At 45.8% G+C, this 18,452-nt stretch overlaps 2 long non-coding RNA genes across 2 annotated transcripts in view; one reads left to right on the forward strand and one right to left on the reverse strand.

Annotated features, from left to right (window-relative positions):
• LOC131274011 (uncharacterized) overlaps window positions 1-18,452 on the reverse strand; it is a 41,641-nt gene that overhangs the window by 18,484 nt on the left and 4,705 nt on the right. Inside the window, exon 2 of the long non-coding RNA XR_009181209.2 lies at window positions 1,053-1,170. This is a non-coding gene — a long non-coding RNA (uncharacterized lncRNA). The remainder of the gene's footprint in view (window positions 1-1,052; window positions 1,171-18,452) is intronic.
• On the forward strand, window positions 4,490-9,610 carry LOC131274012 (uncharacterized). Its single transcript, XR_009181212.1, has 2 exons — window positions 4,490-4,697; window positions 9,322-9,610. It is a non-coding gene; the product is annotated as an uncharacterized lncRNA (long non-coding RNA).

Consider the following 18,452-nt stretch of genomic DNA (forward strand, 5'->3'; position numbering starts at 1 on the left):
GGAAACAACCCAAATCCCGTCAACAGCAGAGTGGGTAAGTCGTGGCGTAGCCATAAAATGGAACCCAGCTCAGCAATAAAAAGGAATGAACTACTGTGCAAGCCACGGCAAGGGTGAAACTCAGGATAATTATGTTGAATGGAAGAAGCCAGAGGAGAAAAAAAAGAGTATGTCCAGTCCATCCCTTATATGCCTATAAGGAGAAAATGCAAACTAATGCACGGAGACAGAAAATAGAGCCGCAGTTGCCTGGGGAGGATGGAAAATGGAGTAGAGGGATTACAAAGGGTTAAAAACTTTGGTGGGGGGTAGGCAGGTGGTGAATGTGTTCAGCATCTTGACTGTGGTGATGGTTTCATGGGTGTACATGTATCAAAACAGGTTGTGCACTTTATGTGCACTTTGAGATGCACATTATACTTATAGCTACATTAAAAAGAAAAAGATTATGCCCTCCTCTAAAGAGGTCAGACCCACTGAGGGGCCTGGGGATGGCAGGGGAGAGGCTTGTCCTGGGTTCTGGGCCTCCCGACACCGGCTCCCTTCCGGCCCTCCCTCCCTCCACTGTGGCTACTCACTGTCTGGTTCCACAGGTGGTGGCCAGGTGTTGTCTCCCAGGTGGAACTGAAACTCCTGGAATAAGGAATCTGCCCGAGGTTGTAGAATTGAAAGACCCCACTCCTGGGTCAACACCACCTCTCACCTGGGGCCTGGGGACAGGGTGCACACACACCCTAGCGTTGGATTCCAGAAGGGGGGAGTTGGCTCCAAGCCCCTCTCAGGGTCTTCCCTCATGAGCTTTGGTTCTGGAGAGGACCCTCCCCCCTTGGATGGTGGCCTCTGTCTGGACCCAGGAAGCATCTGGCCCAGACCTGGGGCTGGTGGTGGAGTGACCCTCTGGGTGCATTCGGAGTCCCCTAGAGGGCTTTGTGCAGGACGAGGAGGAAGAGCCATTGGGGTTCAGATGCGCGAGGGGCTCGCCCACAACAAGGAGAGCCACGAGGGGGGAGAGCACGGCCACCACCGCCAACACCAGCATGACCTCAACTCACCTCCTCATCTTGGGGGCCACAGAAACCACTGCTGCGGGGCCCATCCCTGTGCGAGAAGCCAGTGTCCAGGACGAGCGTGTGCTCCGTGCTCCTGCCCCCTCAGTTCTCCTTGTCTGTCCTGTGGGTGAGAACAACAGCCATGCTGATCACACAGGGATTCTGGAGAAGAAAAAGGAGCCCCTGAGATGAGGGGGGCACCTGGGACATTGTAGCATCACACAGCCAGGTAGTCCAGCTGGGAGCACAGCACCCAGAAATGGAGGAGGATGGCGGGGGCGGGGGGACCCACAGAAGAGGAGTTCTGCAAGCCTGTCGGAAGGAAGGATGGAGCAAACGAACAAACAGGAGCAAAGCTGCTTCACGGGTCCTGCCCACAGCAAGCTCACACCCTGTGGGGCTGCCACCACCCCACACCCCGGCACGGGGTCCCTGGATCCTGAGAAAGAGCCTCTGCCTCAGAGTGTCAGTCCTAGAGCCTCCCTGCTGGAGGTCACAATGCCCCCTGGGCTGTGAGATGGGCCGGGCCTGCAGCTCTAGCTTCAGAATAAAGCGCGTTCAGGGAAACCTGCTAAGGGTGGAGAGTGAGCAAGTCCCAGGACCCTGAGGTGAGCAGCTGTGATTTAAAACCAGGCCCATCAAGTTTACGTTCACCCCCTTCCTCTTACCAGGGTGTCATCCCCAAGGGAAAGGCTCTGGGGACTGGGATGTGTGCTCCAGGGTCCTCGGCCTGACCCTGTTTATTCTTCAGGCCAGAAGAGCAAGAAGCTGAGCTCTGGCCTGCCAGTGAGGGGCTCAGAGAAATGGCAGAAGGCTGGGGACTCCCCAAACCATGGAACGGGCTTGTGAAGCTCATGTCTACAGCCCTTTTATCTGGCTGGCGAATCTAAGCAGGCATATTCTGAAGAGCAGTAGTTCCTTCCACTGGCAGAGACTTTCAGGGCAAAAGGAGCAGCAAATCTCAGCTCTGTGGGTGAGCCAGCGGGTACGTCTACATCGTCCCTTGACCATCCCCCACCCACTGGAGAGGGCACCCAGTGCACTGTGTAGAGAAGCACTAGGAAGTCTTTGTTAAAAACTCGAAGTCAACTACACCCAGATGGAAAACCCCCTCCCCATTAACTACCTTATAAAGCCTGTAGGGTATTTAAATCACTCAGCCTCAGGTTGTTTGTGGGATACAAAGGCATGTTGTTTCCATGGAAGAAGTTACTTCTTTGACCACTGAGTCAAGCTGTCCCTTATGATTATCGGTGCGGAGCACAATCTTGGCTGGGTCAGCACACCTGCAGGCAGAACAATACCTAGAACAGAACCACCTGGGTAACAGGATTTGAGTATAGTTACTGATTTTCATAATAATAGTTCCAGTAAAGTTTGTTGGGTTTTCATCAATCACTAGTTAATATAGTATGAGGTAAGGGTAATAGGTAACTTGATTGTGTGCTGAATGTCACGTATGTTAGGGGTATATATACTAGCCCCTTGACTCAATAAAGTTGTCTGATGAGCTTGAGAGATCAATGCTCTCAGATCCCCTGAACTCAATCTTTCTTTGTCTTTCATTCCCGATACCTCGGGTCACTGAACAAGACTCTGACAGTTGTTTATCTGCAAAGTGGAGGACACCAACCCTGTAGTTTTTTGTGGTGAACAACGTAATGGACACGTAGAAATACCTCACCAAGCGTGGCACACTTAGAAAGTAATCAATAAATGGCACTGATGACTAAAATGGACACACATTTGTCTACTCAAGCACTGTGCCACCAACCCTTCAAACTTTTCCAGCTGAGCTAATGTTATAGTGGCCAAAGAATCTGTAGTTGATGATACTTGAAACTAGAGTGAGGTGAATCATTTTTTTGTCAGACAGGCCAGAGGCCCTGGGCTACCAGCACCTCATTTCTCTGGAGTGTGACACCTCGCCCCCCTCTTTCCCAGCTCTAAAGGCCTGGAACTCTGATGACCTTGCCCCTGGAGGACACAGGCCCTAGAAGAACTGGCTCCCCCTGGGAACCATGCAGCCAAGATCCTTATTTATACTGATCCCCTTCCACCCCAAAGTGGTAAAGTGGGCAGTGGGCATAGTCAACTAACAGAACACAAGGACCGCACAAGGATATACGAAAATATTTAATTTTAATCAAAGTACTACAAACTAAAATAGAAACTAGATGCCATTTTGTGTCTACCAAGCTGGCAACATTTTTAAAATCATACCCAACATTGGGGAGAGAATGAAAAGGGAACAGTCTTCTTCCTATAAGAGGGTATATCAATTGTTATGTCTTTCTAGAAAGCAATTGGCAACTTGTATCCAAAAAAAAAAAAAATCAGATGAGTGTACATGTTCCATGTCCCAGTAATTTTTCACTTCTAGCATTTTATTCTAAGGCAGCAATCTAACATGTACACGTGGATGTTCCTTCCAGTAAAGAGCTGCAGGTGACACATATGCCCAACAAGGTACTGGATAAGTTACAGTCCATCTATACGACAGACTATGCAATCAAAAGCTGTTCTTTGAAGGAAAACCTTAAGAATGAAGAAATGCTCTCAATAATCTTATGTGAAAAAAAGTGAAAGATGTATGGGATATTACACTTTTACACACAACTAGAGGGAAAAAAAGACTAGAAGGATACACAGAAATGTTTGGGTAGCTCCATCTGGGTTATGTGTCTCAAGTCCCTCTTCAGTCATGTCCATATTTTCCAGGTGATTTAATTTTGTTATAAAGAATAAATGTCACTAATTTAAAAGCCATGGCTAAAACCAGGGCAGGTTTCTGAAGAAAATTTCTTCAGAGTGATAAGGCCCACTTAAAACAAAATATTAGATCTGAATCTCCTTTTAGAGGTACCAGGTCAGATAACAGGATTCTTTTCATCAAGGGTCTAGTGCCTGGTCAAAGCAGGCGGCCCCAGCCTTGCAATTTTCTCCACTTCCCCTCAAGTCTGCTCCTGTTTCCACAAGCCTTTCTCCTCACACCTTTTCCCAAAGGCAAGCTCCTGGTTCGCTCCCAGGCCACGTTTCTAACGGGCCTGGGGTCTTCAGGAACAGCTCCCAGCAGAACTTCTCCAAGCCCGGCCCCAAAGCCACGCACCCCTCCCTGGGCCACGGGATGCGCCCCTGCAGCACCAAACCCAAAGACTGCAGAGGTGGGAATGAGACCAGATTTGACCTGCCTGCAAGTGTCAAACCCAGTTGGTGCTCCAGGGCAAGACACGACATTAAAAGCTACCAGTAGATGCCGCTCCAACAACAGCCCATGCAGCACTGCGTTCAGTCAATGACCGCGAGCACCCACAGGTGGTGGAGGGGAGCCTGGTGCACGCAGGGGCGTGCGCTCCTTACTCAAAGGAACCGCCCGCGGCTCTCCTCCCACTGGGATTTGCTTTGAGACCGAGATGCAGAGAAAGGTGGAAGGGGGCGTCCTTTGCCACCTGAGCACTGGGCCAGCACACACGGCCGGGAAACTGAGGCTCCGCGTACCTGCACTAATCTCTTTAAAAGCACCTTTCGGCGGGAGATAATTTTGCAGCTGTCGCGAGCCTCAGCTGTCCTCATCCCGGAACCGGTTCCCGCGCAAGCCCAGGTGGTGAGGAGGCCACCCGCGTGGCGCGCAAAACCAGCCCGGCGACGGTAGGGGCTCCAAAGCCACCGTCACACCCCGCCAACCAGGCGCAGGAGGGGGACCTCAGGAGGTCTGAAGCCGCGGGGAGCGCGGCCGCCCGGGGAGGCTGAGAGGGCAGAGCCAGCCCGCCCGCGGGAAGGGGTCGGAGGCGGCCGAGCACCTACGGCCCTGGACGCCCGCGCTCCTTGACCTTGGCCCCGCGCCGCCGCTCCAGCGCCAACTGCAGGTCCCTGGTCGCCAAGGAGTCGCCCGAGGGCAGACGCCTGAGCCGGCAGGTGGCAGCCAGCTGGGCAGCGGCCCGAACTGCTCCCGCAGCACGTCCTGCAGCACCTCGGCCTCCGGGGCGTCCAGGAAGGCGGCGGCGCCGGGCTGGGCCCTGACGGCTCAGGCGCAGCGTCCAGGGCTGAGCGCGAGGCCGGGCCCGCCCCCCACAGCCCCTGCCCTGCTGGGCAGAGGAGAGGCCGCGCTCAGGGAAAATTGGGCAGCTTGGGTTAAGAGCAGAAATCCGTGATTTTGTTTTTGTTTTTTAAGTTATTTATTTATTTATTTATTTATTTATTTATTTATTTATTTATTTATTACCCCCCACCCCCTGCAGCTTGTTCCATTCTTTTGCTGTCTCCACTCTGTGGCCATTCACTGCGCCTCTTTTGTTTTTTCTGTATCTGCTTGTCTCCCTCTGCTGCTCCTCTTCCTGCCCCAGCTCTCTGCCACCCCCAGGCAGGCAGCTCTCCGGCGCACAGGCCAGCTCACCCTCACACGGAGGCCCTGATGGACATGAACCCGAGGCCTCCCATATGGTAGGCAGGAGCCCAACTAGTTGAGCCACAGCCGCTTCCCAGCTTTGCCTCTTTCTATGTCTTCCTAGCTGCTTGAGAGGGAAATGAGAAGACCTTGAGGCAGGTGTCATTTTAAACAGAGTTCCCCCAGGAGGGACTTTAAATGATACTTTTTTTTTTCATTTAAAGCTAAGAAAGGGAGAATTAAGCAGGCAGCAAGAAGTAACACCCTGAGAAGCAGATTTGATTAAACTGATAGAGCATCTGCCTCCCATATGGGAGGTCCAGGGTTCAAACCCAGGGCCTCTGACCCATGTGGTCAGCTGGCTCACATGCAGTGCTGATGTGTGCAAGGAGTGCCATGCCACACAGGGATGTCCCCCGCGTAGGGGAGTCCCATGCAAAGGAGTGCACCTCTCAAGGAGAGCTGACCCACACGAAAATAGTGCAGCCTACCCAGGAGTGGCACCATACACACAGAGAGCTGATGCAACAAGATGATGCAACAAAAAGAGACACAGTTTCCCAGTGCCAGAGGATAATGCAAGCACACGCAGAAAAACACACAGCCAGTGGACAAAGAGAGCAGACAATGAGGGTGTGGCTAAGTCACTGTGGTTGAGGGAAATAAACCCCCCTTTGGCTAAGTCACTGTGGTTGGGTTTCTGCTTCAGGTAGCTGGATGCAATCTTTAACCAACATAGAGTGTTAGACAAAAATTACCCTGTTCAATATGTTTGGCAATTAATGGGGTAAAAACAAATCTTCATTAGAGGACCTCTGCAAGCCTTTTTATCTGAGATGCTCAGTTACAGTCCAAGAGAAGGGTACAGTGTTGCCCAATTTCTTTTGACTATGGAAGCTTTTATTTCACATTACCTTTCTTGGGACCAGTGTCCTACCAAATATATTTTGGGGAACAGTGTTTGGAGTGCTTTGTCCAGCTCTCTCTCCTGGGCCCAGTGAAACAACATGTCTTTGTAGGACATAAACATAAGTTCTTACTAAGAGTTTTAATGTAAAACTTGATCGCAGACTCTTAAAATCATTTTAACTTTTTCCATCCCAGGGATGAGAACTTGGGTCAGCACCAAGGTCTGGTTGCCCAGAGAACCTGTCTCTTCCCCACCCATCTCCTCTGCCATATCTTATTCTTTCTTTCTCTTTACCTTGAAAGCAAATAACATCTTGAATTCTGACATTTAACAAGGGAGAAGTTGACATTAAAAAGAAAAGCCCTGAAGAGGCACTTTTCAGAAACCCTGCATTTGGCATTAGTTACCTGCCTGGCCTGGGGTCAGAGCCCTGGGCCTTGGTGCACGGAGATTTCTAACTGAGAGGACTGATTCTTTTGATAGTGCCGTGTTAGAAATTACTAAGACAAAAATGAATGTAACTCTCTCTTACCCTTAAGAGAAACTTACATATAGAATCAGGTAAATTATTCACATTATAAAAGATGTCTTTAAGAACAAATTTACTAAAGATTTCCTTTGAAGTAAATAGCATCAAGCATTTCCTTAACCTGCTCTTCTCCAACCTAAACCCAAGTTTCTTTAAACTTTCTTCATACGAACTAGTTTCTACCTGCTTGACCATTTAGGATGCTTATTCCCGAACCCCTGGCATTTCTCATCACCTTTACAAGCATGATGACTTACAAAGATCACAATAGTCTCAGAATGGCTGAACAGAAAAGAAAATTATGATAGAAGAGGAAAACAATATTGGAGCTTGAATGTCATTTCTCAGTATATCCCACAAGTTACAGAATATGCAGTGATGTAATGAGAAATAAAAGAATCACTGCTTTTTGCAAGTAGACAGTGTCTTAAGAGGGTGCATTACAATACTGTAATTAGACATAAATATTTTTAATGTCTTAAATGCATATAGACCTTGTCAAAAAATGGTTTGAGGAAGCCACAGTGAGTATAAATTCTAACAGGCACACACTTTGGATATTTGCCTATGGGTATTTTCAATGTAATTTGCATTTAGCAAGGACACAGATGACTTAAAATATGATACTGGTTCCCTAATCTCAAAGTATATCAATAACACTAGTGACTATTTTATTTTTAACAATGGAGAAAAAGAAACCAAAAGAATGAATTGGGGTTAAGTCATAAACCATAGATAGGTGTTATCTAGTTATAAGTTAAAATTTATTCTTTATAGAACCCACAAATATTTATTGCCTGTGTGTCCATGTTTCTCACACAAAAGAGATTAATAATAGCATCTAGTTCATGGGGTTTTTATTATTAGACTTTAAATGTATATAAATTTTAAAAATCTATCATTAGCAAACAGGTGAACATACAGGAAGTAATCAATGTCTGGTACTGCTGTGATTATGGAGCAAGTGGAAACACCAGGGGTATGTTTGGGTCATGAGACAACAAAACTTACTGATGGATTGAATGGTAGAGTGAAGGAAAGAGAGAAACCAAGGACAACACCAAGATTTTGGCTTAAGTGACTGGGATGCTGAGGTAAGGAAAATGCAGAAGAAGGAGCTATGAAGAAAGAAGCCAGGAGCTCTAACTGGGCCTTGCTCATCTGGTTCTGAGATGCCGACAAGACATCCATGTGAATATGTAAAGGAGACAGTTGGATATAAAAGTCTGCAGCCTCACAAACTCAAAGGAGGATCTAAGGATCAGCAGCAGCAACTGGGAGCTTCTTAGAAATGCAGAATTTCAAGCCCTGTCCCAAACCAGCAAATTCTCCATTCCCCCCACATTAAAATTCCCTATTAAAACTTGACAGCCCATGGACTAGAGTTCTTGGGAGATAGATCGTGGACTATTAGCATACAAAGGGAGTCTAATGCCAGATTAAATGAGCTCTCCCAGACAGAGGCTGGAGTGAAAGTAAGTGACCCTGGGCAGAGTCATTGGCCTTCCCACACCTACAGGTCTAGAGAAAGAGAAGGGAACCACAAAGATGATCAACAGCCAGTGAGGCCAAGGGAAAACCAGCAGAATGAGGTACCCCAGAAGGCAAGAGACCTGAATGTTTCAAGAAGTGGTCAATTATGTTAAATGCTGCTGATGGCGTAAGGAAAAAACAGAAAAGGTCATAAGACATGGCAATGTAGGGGTCATCAATGACCTTAACAAGAGCAGGGGATAGAAGCCCAAAAGCAGACAGCAGGAAGAGCAATTCAGACAGTGAACAAGGGCAACTCTTTCAAGGAGTTGTGTTGGGAAGATAGAGAAATGGGACCGTAGCTGGAATTATTTAGGTAAGCAATATTAGAATATGGCTGAATGCCAATGGGAAAATTACAAGAGAGAGAGGGATGGGATGAGGGAGGACAAGAGAGAATGGAACTGATGCAGGAAGGAGCAGGACCAAGTCCTAGAGTAGTGTTTGAGAAGGTGACAAGGAAGGGGCCCAGAGCCCAGGAGGAACAATGGCCTCTGATAGAAGGCAGGCCACCTGAGCCAAAGCTAGAGGTGGGAAAGCAGGTACAGATGCAGGGAGGCTGGTAGATTTAGCAGTAAGAAGATAAGGGAGCACCTGGCTCATTGCTGTAATATTTCTTAATCATGTCAAAGGCAAGAACATCAGCAGGGAGAGAGGAAATGGGAAGGGAAAGAGATTTGGAGAAGAGGGATTAGTCCTTTAGGAGTGTGAAAGTGAACAACCTCAGAAAAGCCAGGTAGTGTGGGGTATTCAGATTCTGGGCCATGGATATTATTTTTCAATCCATCTTATCCTCTATCATGTTTCATTCCTCAGGAAGTGTTCTGTTCCAAGGCATACATCCACAAATCACTAGAAAATACAGCATCTTCCCATCAATCCTCATTAATCCTATAATTATTTTATTACATTAAAGGTCACCGTGAGAACAGAGCTGGACAAGGGAGTCATCTTGGAGCCACAGCAAGATGATGATGAGAAAGGATAGATGCCTTCTGTCATCGCCATGAGATTTATGGCTGAGGCTGGAAGGATACACAAATTAGTGACATGAGAACAGATGCCTGAAGAAAGGGAGTTTTTCTCCTCTTCTTACAGTTCACAAGAACTGCTAGGAGGTCCTTCATGAGACTGATACTTCAGAAACAATACCAGATACTGTTAATTGCTTTTAATAGAGTTTTGAATGATCCCAAACTCAATAATGCCTCCTTGGGTACCTTCATTTCTGCTTGGAAACCAATCTCATTGAACAATCATGTAATGCTGTGCAGCACCCTCTAATCCAGCTATGTAAAGCCCATTTACATGATCCAAAATTCAAGCCTCTCAAGCCAGGCTCACCACGGCACCTTTTCCCTACAAGCACTGTCCTGTGGCAGCTGGCTCAACTCCCACATTCCACATGCCCTAGGACCGGGACAAGGGTACATAACCTCCTTGGGCCTTACAGCCACCTCCATCCTCTTCTCCTTCAAAAACCCCCATCATCTTGGAAGCACCCATCCTCAAACTTGAACTCCCATCACCCCTCCTTCTTCCACAGCAGCCTCAGCCACGCCTCCCCGTGGTCATATTTCCTAGATCTCGCCATCACCAAGAAGATCACCACTTCCAAAGTCTGGATTTTGACATCCTACTTTCCCTGACCAACCCCTTCCAGCCCATGTACTCTGGCTGCTCCACTCCAGCAATTCTCCCATGCCTGAGAGACTTCCTACTCTTTCCCTTCTCTCCCTACAACCTTTACTCTTTGCATCCCTCCTCATCTAACTTAAATCAAGCAGTCCTTGTAAAACACCTCTAATTCCTCTACTCCTCTCTCCCTCCACTCTTCCCACACCACAGAGTCCTCAGCTTGCTTAAATCCAACATCAACTTGCTCCCCGTCTGCATCTGAGCAGTTGGCACTTGCATACAACTGTGCTGACTGACTCACTTCAAAATTACCTTTATCCATTTCAGAGGATTTAGCATTGCCAGACAATCTGCCCTTCCCTGGTATAGACGCTTCAGGGGGACAATTTTCCACCTTCTCACCTCCTCCTCAAATCTCATCACCCTCCTTATCCCCACTCAGCCCATGATGTCATCTCAAATCACATCATGAAAATGGCTGCAGTTGGCCACACTACCTAATCCTCTGACCCAATCCCACCAACCCACCTGAGTCAACTCAATGCTACCTCCCCAGAGAGGCCTTCCCTGGCCACCCTGCTAAAGCACCCTCCTGTAATCACTCCTTCATGTTACCTGAATATTTCTTTTTAACAGGGGTCAGTGATTAGCATGTTGCTTTGTTTGCACAAGTAGCATCTGCCTCCCTACTCCTGGCATCCAACACTGCCCCCCTCCCCCCCACCACTGGGAATAGTAACTGCACATAGGGGATGTTTAGGAAGATGTCTGCTTAAACCATACAGAAGTGCCTGCTATACATGATACTTTACTCATTGTTGCTAGTATATCTCAATTTTTAAAAGTTTTCATGGATATGTTTTATGGTATCTTTCTTTACCCTTCCCAGGAGAATTAACTGTAGGGCTTCTATCTGGGCGAAGTTTATTTTTGTTTAAGAAACATTTAAAATAAAACTTTGTTTTTGACATTTTGCTTTTCAGCACATTAATAGGTGTTACCCTGCATGTACAGTAGCAAGGCAATCTCGTCCATTCCTTCCTCAGTGTCTACATCCTTTTTTTCTAAATTTGATTTCTAATAAGTTTTAGATCACAGTAAAGTCACATATACAATATAGGAACGCCCGTATACCAAACATCAAACCTTTTTCCCACTTCCCCAGCAATGATTTTATGATATTTTTCATTTTTAAATACCCCAACTTATTTTTTACTTTGTTTTTCTAAATTATTATGTATTCTATTTCTAAATTAAACCTGTCAATACTATTTCATTTTCCTGGTAATTGAATCTGGAAATATTAGGCTTCATTTTTAGGAAGTTTTTGATTACAGAGGGGTTCAACTGTGCCACAGGAGGAGCGCTGAAGTGGGTTGTCATTGATGGGGGATGCATGGGTGGGAGGGAGTTCTTCAGGACATGTATATAGGGTTTAGATATGTTCAGATGTTCACTGGGTCTTCTCATAGTGGATAGAGTTACACATGACAACAAGGGACTGCTGAGTTTCCATCCTGGGGAGCTCTGTTGTATTCCCCTGTGGAAGAGCAACAATCCCCCAAGTGCAAGGACAAAGACAATGAAGAAGAATGGTCCAGTGATGGGCCCTTGATACTGATAACTATGCATATGAGCCTGTGTGCTTGAAATTTCAACTAGGCCTAGAGCTACAGGGTGCCTAAGAGTTACCTCCTGAGAGCCTCCATGTTGCTCAGATGTGGCCACTCTCTAAGCCAAACTCAGTATGTAAAGGCATGACCCTCCCCCAAGTTGGGACAGGACTCCTGGGGATGAGCCTCCCTGGCACCAAGGGATTACTACCATCACCAGCTGGTGATCCAACTAGAGAAAGACCTTGACTAAAAGGGGGAAATTGTAAAGAGAAATGAGTTTATATGGCTAAGAGACTTCAAAATTAGTCAGGAGGTCATCAGAGGGGTCACGCTTATGCACATCTGAGCAGGATCCCAGAGACAGTCAATGAAGATACAACCCCAGGTAGTGGTGCTCCTGAGAGCTATGAAACACACAGGTTCTATGTCATAACAAATGACTCTATAGAGTTCACTGCCTTGCCAGTGGGTCCTACTCTGCAATTTGTGCTCCTGATTGTGATGGAGTTCGACTCAGATGTGTCCTCTCTACACACGCCTCATTTGTCACTTTTACTGAACCTGTGACTGGTGCTGGGGTTTATGTATATGCAGGAGACTTGAATCTCTGAAATGTCCATGTGCCAGCTGGGCCCTGAGCCTCAGCAGAGTTGCAACAGCTACTCTCCAGTTCATTGGATGCACCTAGGTCAGCTGATGGGGAGGTGAGAATGGTCAACCACAACACCAGGAAACTGAGAGTGTCTACAACTGCAAGGAGGAGAATCACATCCATCAGCCATGTGGGATCTAAGTCTCCTCTCGATTTGGAGGTGGAATGGACATCACCATCCCAGGGTCCACAAGATGGAAGAATCGGATTAGAGTGGACTTGCAGGTATTCTACTATAGAACTGTAGTGACGCTAGCAATGGAAGAAATTGTATCATTGATGTGGAGACGGTGGCCACGGGAGTTGCTGAGGGCAGGGAGAGGCAGGAAGAAGTGTGATATGGGGCATGTTTGGGACTTGAAGTTGTTCTGAATGATATTGCAGGGAAAGATGCAGGACACTGTTTATCCTGCCATGACCCACTGGATGAACTGGGGGAGAGTGTGAACTACAATGTAAACTATGGTCCATGAGCTGTGGCAGCGCTCCAGGGTGTGTTCACCAAATGCAATGAATGTGCCTCACTGATGAAGGGGGATGTTGACGTGGGGGGAGCAGGAGTGTGGGGTGGGGAGTGGGATATATGGGAACCTCATGCTTTTTAATGTAACATTTTGTGTGATCTATTTCTCCATTTAAAAAAAGACAATAAAAATATTTTTTAAAAATATATAAATAAAACCATCCCTCAAAAGAAAAAAAATTTACAGTGGGAGCAGATGTGGCTCAGGCCCTTGAGCCCCTGCCTCTCACATGGGAGGTCCTGGGGCTCCCAGTGCCTCCTGTAAGATACAAAAACAAACAACAAGCATCACAAATGAAAAAAAAAAACAACTCGGGGGAGACAATGTGGCTCAGTGGATGACCACCAGCTTCCCACATGTGAGGTCTGAGGTCCAATCCCTGGCCCAAAATTTACAGAAAAAAAAAAAAAAAAAAAAACAGCACAAAATTTACTGAACTAAAGGTATAAAGTTCACAAATCAGAATAAGCAAAAAAAAAAGGAATCAATATTATAGCTCATTTCCCTTCCTTCCTCCATCTCTCCCTCTTCCCTCTCTCCCTGAGGAAATAGCCCCCTCATTATTCAAACTACAGAATCCTCCAGAGAAGAACCCCAGAAGCAGCCTGAGCAGGACTCAGATCCCCCAGCTCCCGCCTTCATCCCCTGAACATCGCCTTTCCTTTGGCCTCTCTCCTCCACGCCCCCATGATGGCCTCCAGGGCTGCACCTGTTCCTATTCTCAGACTAAGGAAACAAACACCCTTCCCCTGTCTGCTGCCACTTAAAACACTAACAGACAACTAAAGAAGAGATATTGTGGAATGAAGCCCATGAAAAGATGCTCAGCATCATTTGGCATAGGGAAATGCAAATTAAAAATGACATACTGCTCCACACCAATGTGATTTAATTTTTAAAAGACAATAACAACTAGAATTCTCATACATTGCTGATGGTGACACAAAATGGTACATTCTGGAAAGAGTTTGGCAGTGCCTTGTGAAGTTACACATACACAAAAGACACCACACTGCAATCCCATTCCTAGGTATTTATCCAAGGGAACTGGAATCTCACACACAAGTCTTTATGCCAATTTATACTGCGGCTCTATTGATAATTGTCAACCACTGGAAACAACTCCAAATGTCCTTCAGTGATGAGTGGTTAAATAAACTGTAGTGTATCCATATGTAATCCAACATATGGATCCATTGTATATATGTAGTATATCCAATAGTTATTTTAGAACATCCATAGTAATCTGGATGAATCTCAAGCATTGTCCTCAGTGAAAGCAGACAGACACAAAAGCAAACACTGTATGATTCCATTATATGCCTTTCTGGAGAAGAGGAAACTATAGGGACTGGTGGTTGCCAGGGGCTGGGGGTGGAGGGAGAGGATCCACGACAAAGGGGCACAGGGGAACTGTTCTATGTCTTAACACTGGTGGAGGTCATATGACTGTGTTTGTCAAAATCAATAAGACTGTACATCTAAAAAAAAGTGGATTGTGCTGTATATATATCTCAATAAGCTTGCCTTACATAAGTAAGCAAATAGAAAAGCAGTCTGGATTTTTTTGCCCCAGGAACGAACAAAACGATAACATCCTTTTTCTGGGCTTACATCCACCTGTGCTTAAATCTCTATGTGAAGCAGAAGTGGCTCACGCAATTGGGCTCCCATCTACCATATAGGAGGTCCAGGGTTTGATACCCAGGGCCTCCTAGTGAAGGCAAGCTGGCCCTTGTGGTGAGCTGGCCCATGTGGAGAGCTGGCCTGTGCAGGAGTGCCAGCCAAGGTGGAAAGCTGACGCAGCAACATGACGCAACAAAGAGAGACACAGAGGAAAGACACTAAGAGACTTAGTAGACCAGGGAGCTGAGGTGGTGCAAGAGAATAATCGCCTCTCTCCCACTCCAGAAGGCTCCACGATCGGTTCCTGGAGCCACCTAATGAGAATACAAACAGACACAGAAGAACCACAGTGAATGGACCCAGAGAGCAGACAATGGAGGGAGCGGGGAGAAAGAAATAAATCTTTCAAATAAACAAAATATGAACCCAATTTGCAACACTAAAGAAAAAGCTCTTTTGCATAAACTGGAGCTAAAGATCTGGTTCATAACATTGTCAAGTTAATTACTACTTCCTGCATGTCGAACTTGCAGGATCCATAGATTTTTGTCCCATTATAAACTGACTAAATAGATTTGTCCTTCAGCAATATTCTCTAGGTATTTTCATTTTGTGTTTTAAGTTAATTTTTAACATCATGGTTCAGGATGAAAGTCTCCCGTTTCAATAAGACACAGACAATGCAAAACTGACTTTTTTCAGCTCCATGGATTTTCTTTAATTATGGAAAATTTTTAATTATGGAAAATTTTGAACCTATGAAAAATTAGAGAGAATACTATAATGAATCCCCAAGTACCAATCATCCAGTTTCAGATTGGTTGGAGTGTGCCAGTTTAGATGATAATTCATCTCTAATTCATCACTCCCCCAAAAAATATTTTTTTGAAACAAATCCTAGACATTTCATTTTCATCTATAAATACTTTTTAAAAGGATTTTAATTCTTTGACATCCTTCATCTTGATGTCTTCAATTCAGAACCAAATATAAATTCAAGCTTCAAAACAACAGTTTGACAGTCTATAACTTAAACAGAGTTTTAAATATATATATAAATATATCAGGATCCCAAAGTCCATCTCTGGTCTTAGTGATCATTGCTAAAGTTGAAAAATTTGGCAACTTAGATGGAAACAGAGACAACCGAAGTTTCTCATGCATAGAAACTCCAGACTTACTTTCTGAACACACATCCCTTCTAGTCCAGGTGAAAACAGGCAGCTTCCGCTCCCCATCATTTGTGAGTTCACTGAGACAATTCCTTAGTCTCCTGGTCTAAATCAAGTGTTGGCAACCCTGACCAATATCTTCCAAAGCACTCAGGCAACAGCTACCTTCCAGGCTCCCAGGAGAAGTTCTCAGTTTCTCATTGCTCATTTTTACCCTATTCTCTCTTAGAGGACTAGCCAAACTTATTTTTACTTTGCCCCTTTCTACTTTGCTGGAGTCTCTGAAGAGAAATAATTGAACTTCTTAAGAGTTTTATGTAATCAAATGTCATTAACCTTTGAGTGGAAGGTTGAAGAAGGTATGTCAAGTATCTAGACTATTCCAGATCAGAGAACGTGCTGGAGCTGACTTGACAGGTACTGCTGTGATTGGAAGACATTCATAACAAAGAAAAGTCAACTTCTGCTAGGCCTTGAATTTAAATCATGGCCATGCCAAAGGTCTGTTTTATCGCTATGCATGGCTCGATTAAAAATTAATGCCCCAGGCTTCCAATTCAAAATGGCAGGCCTATTCCACCAATCCCTTATGTCTTCTGACCCTAGACCCCACAAAACTGGTCATAAGGAAATAGAAATATATAACCCTGCGATAACAATGAAGAATTGGATCATCACTAACGGAGATGTTTCTGGAGGGTGAAAAGCAGATGGTAGGCTGGTGACCAATGTTTGAGCAGCATCAGTCTAGATTTCAGACAAAGGATACTGAGCCAAGGAGGCAGTTGATCTGTCTGGCAGAGCCCTGAAGATGTCTGGAACTTCAGGTCTCCTAGGAAACAGACCAGTCCCCCGTCACACCCCCTCCCACTCCAGGGGCCTACAGTTAGGCACTGGCTGAGTGGTCTTCTCTAGAGAAGCAGCACACACTGCAGGGGGAGAACCAGAGCAGCTCGGTTGACGATGGTGCCCCAGCCTACAGCCCTTCTAGTCAGTCACTCAGGGCACCCGTTTCTAAATCCCATTTGAACTTCACCCCGTAAAGCTTTCCACTTAGTGACTGAAGGAATGAGAGACTGGAGTCCCCGAGAAGGATATGAAATCCTAGCAAGCGCGTTATTTATCAGGCAGTGAACAGTATCAACCCAGTCAGATAATGAACTGTTTTCAGCTTTTAGAATCACCCACAGACAAAGCACAGAAACTCAGCCGTGCTTATGAAAGAGTGAACACCTTCTCAACTCTGATGATGGAAAAGAAATAAATATACAGCTAGCAGGAAGGAGCAAGCAGGCAAGGAGATGGATCAAAGTTAAACTCAGAAACTGCAGTATTTGCATATTATTTTGAGATATGGAGGTAACTATAGCAGAATGAAAAACATAGCAAAAATAGGATGCCTGTAAATAAGGGATTGGGGGAAACGGACTTGGCCCAGTGGTTAGGGCATCCGTCTACCATATGGGAGGTCCATGGTTCAAACCCCGGGGCCTCCTTGACCCGTGTGGGCTGGCCATGCGCAGTGCTGATGTGCACAAGGAGTGCCGCCCCACACAGGGGTGTCCCCCGCGTGGGGGAGCCCCACGTGCAAGGAGTGCGCCCCGTAAGGAGAGCCGCCCATTGAGAAAGAAAGTGCAGCCTGCCCAGGAATGGCACCGCCCACACTTCCCGTGCCGCTGACCACAACAGAAGTGGACAAAGAAACAAGTCGCAGCAAAAAGACACCAAAAACAGACAAGCGGGAGAGGGGAGGGGAATTAAATAAATAAAAATAAATCTTAAAAAAAAATAAGTGATTGGGGTGGGGCAGGGGTTGTTGTCATTAGAATTGTTCAGTCCTATTGATGAACTGTGCACATGCATCAACTTAAAAATAAAAATTGGGGGACAGGAGAAGAAAATGCCATCTTTTACGCAATAAGAGAAAGGAAAACTCACAGTACAGTAGGGACAGCATGAAACAGGTTAAGCTGGACACTGCATAACTGTGGTAACAGATGGAGCTAATTTAGGACACAAATGAGGGTGTTGGAAGGATCTAAGAGAAAGGTGGTGGTAAGCGGGAAGGAAAATAAATTCTAAATAAAGGAATACTGGGACAATCAGTACAGATGCTCTGCCATCTAGCACAAGGAAAGGAAGAAAGAACTGAACCCGCCTTCACTTTTCCTGTGTCTTTTCACCATGGATTTTGAAGAGTAAAAGTCAAGAGATTCTTATGTGAGCTCCTTGCCGTGTAGAGAAAGCAAACATGACAGAACTCATACTCGATAAAGTAACATGGGCAGAAAACCGTGCCTGCTGTTCAATGAAGTTCTATCTCCATAAAGTCGCCATGCATTTCAAAGTTTAATGGGCTATGGTGTGGACCATTGACCATGAGGTGCAGCGGTGCTCAGAGATGTACTCACCAAGTGCAATGAATGTCTCATGATGATGGAGGAGGTTGTTGTTATGGGGGAAGGAGTGGGGTGAGGGCAGTGGGGGTATATGGGGACCTCATATTTTTTTAATGTAGTATTAAAAAAATAAAGACAAAAAAATACCCATTAAATAAATTAATGTTTTTTAAAATGTTTAATAAGCTCACTTGTTCAAGAAAAATACTTCGGTGACAAATGTAATTCTATTGACTTTTCCTTAAGATGATTCGCATTTGAGCACAAGCATTTAACTACCCCTTCCAAAATTCCACAGAAAATTGCCAAAGGAATATAGAGGTAGGAATAAACTTGCCTCACTTCTTGTTGTTATCAGGCAGCATCCACGTGAGAGAAACTGTGAGAATTGACAACTGCAACATCGGATTTTCCCACCCA

Source organism: Dasypus novemcinctus, chromosome 17, assembly GCF_030445035.2.
Source record: "Dasypus novemcinctus isolate mDasNov1 chromosome 17, mDasNov1.1.hap2, whole genome shotgun sequence".
NCBI lineage: Eukaryota > Metazoa > Chordata > Mammalia > Cingulata > Dasypodidae > Dasypus > Dasypus novemcinctus.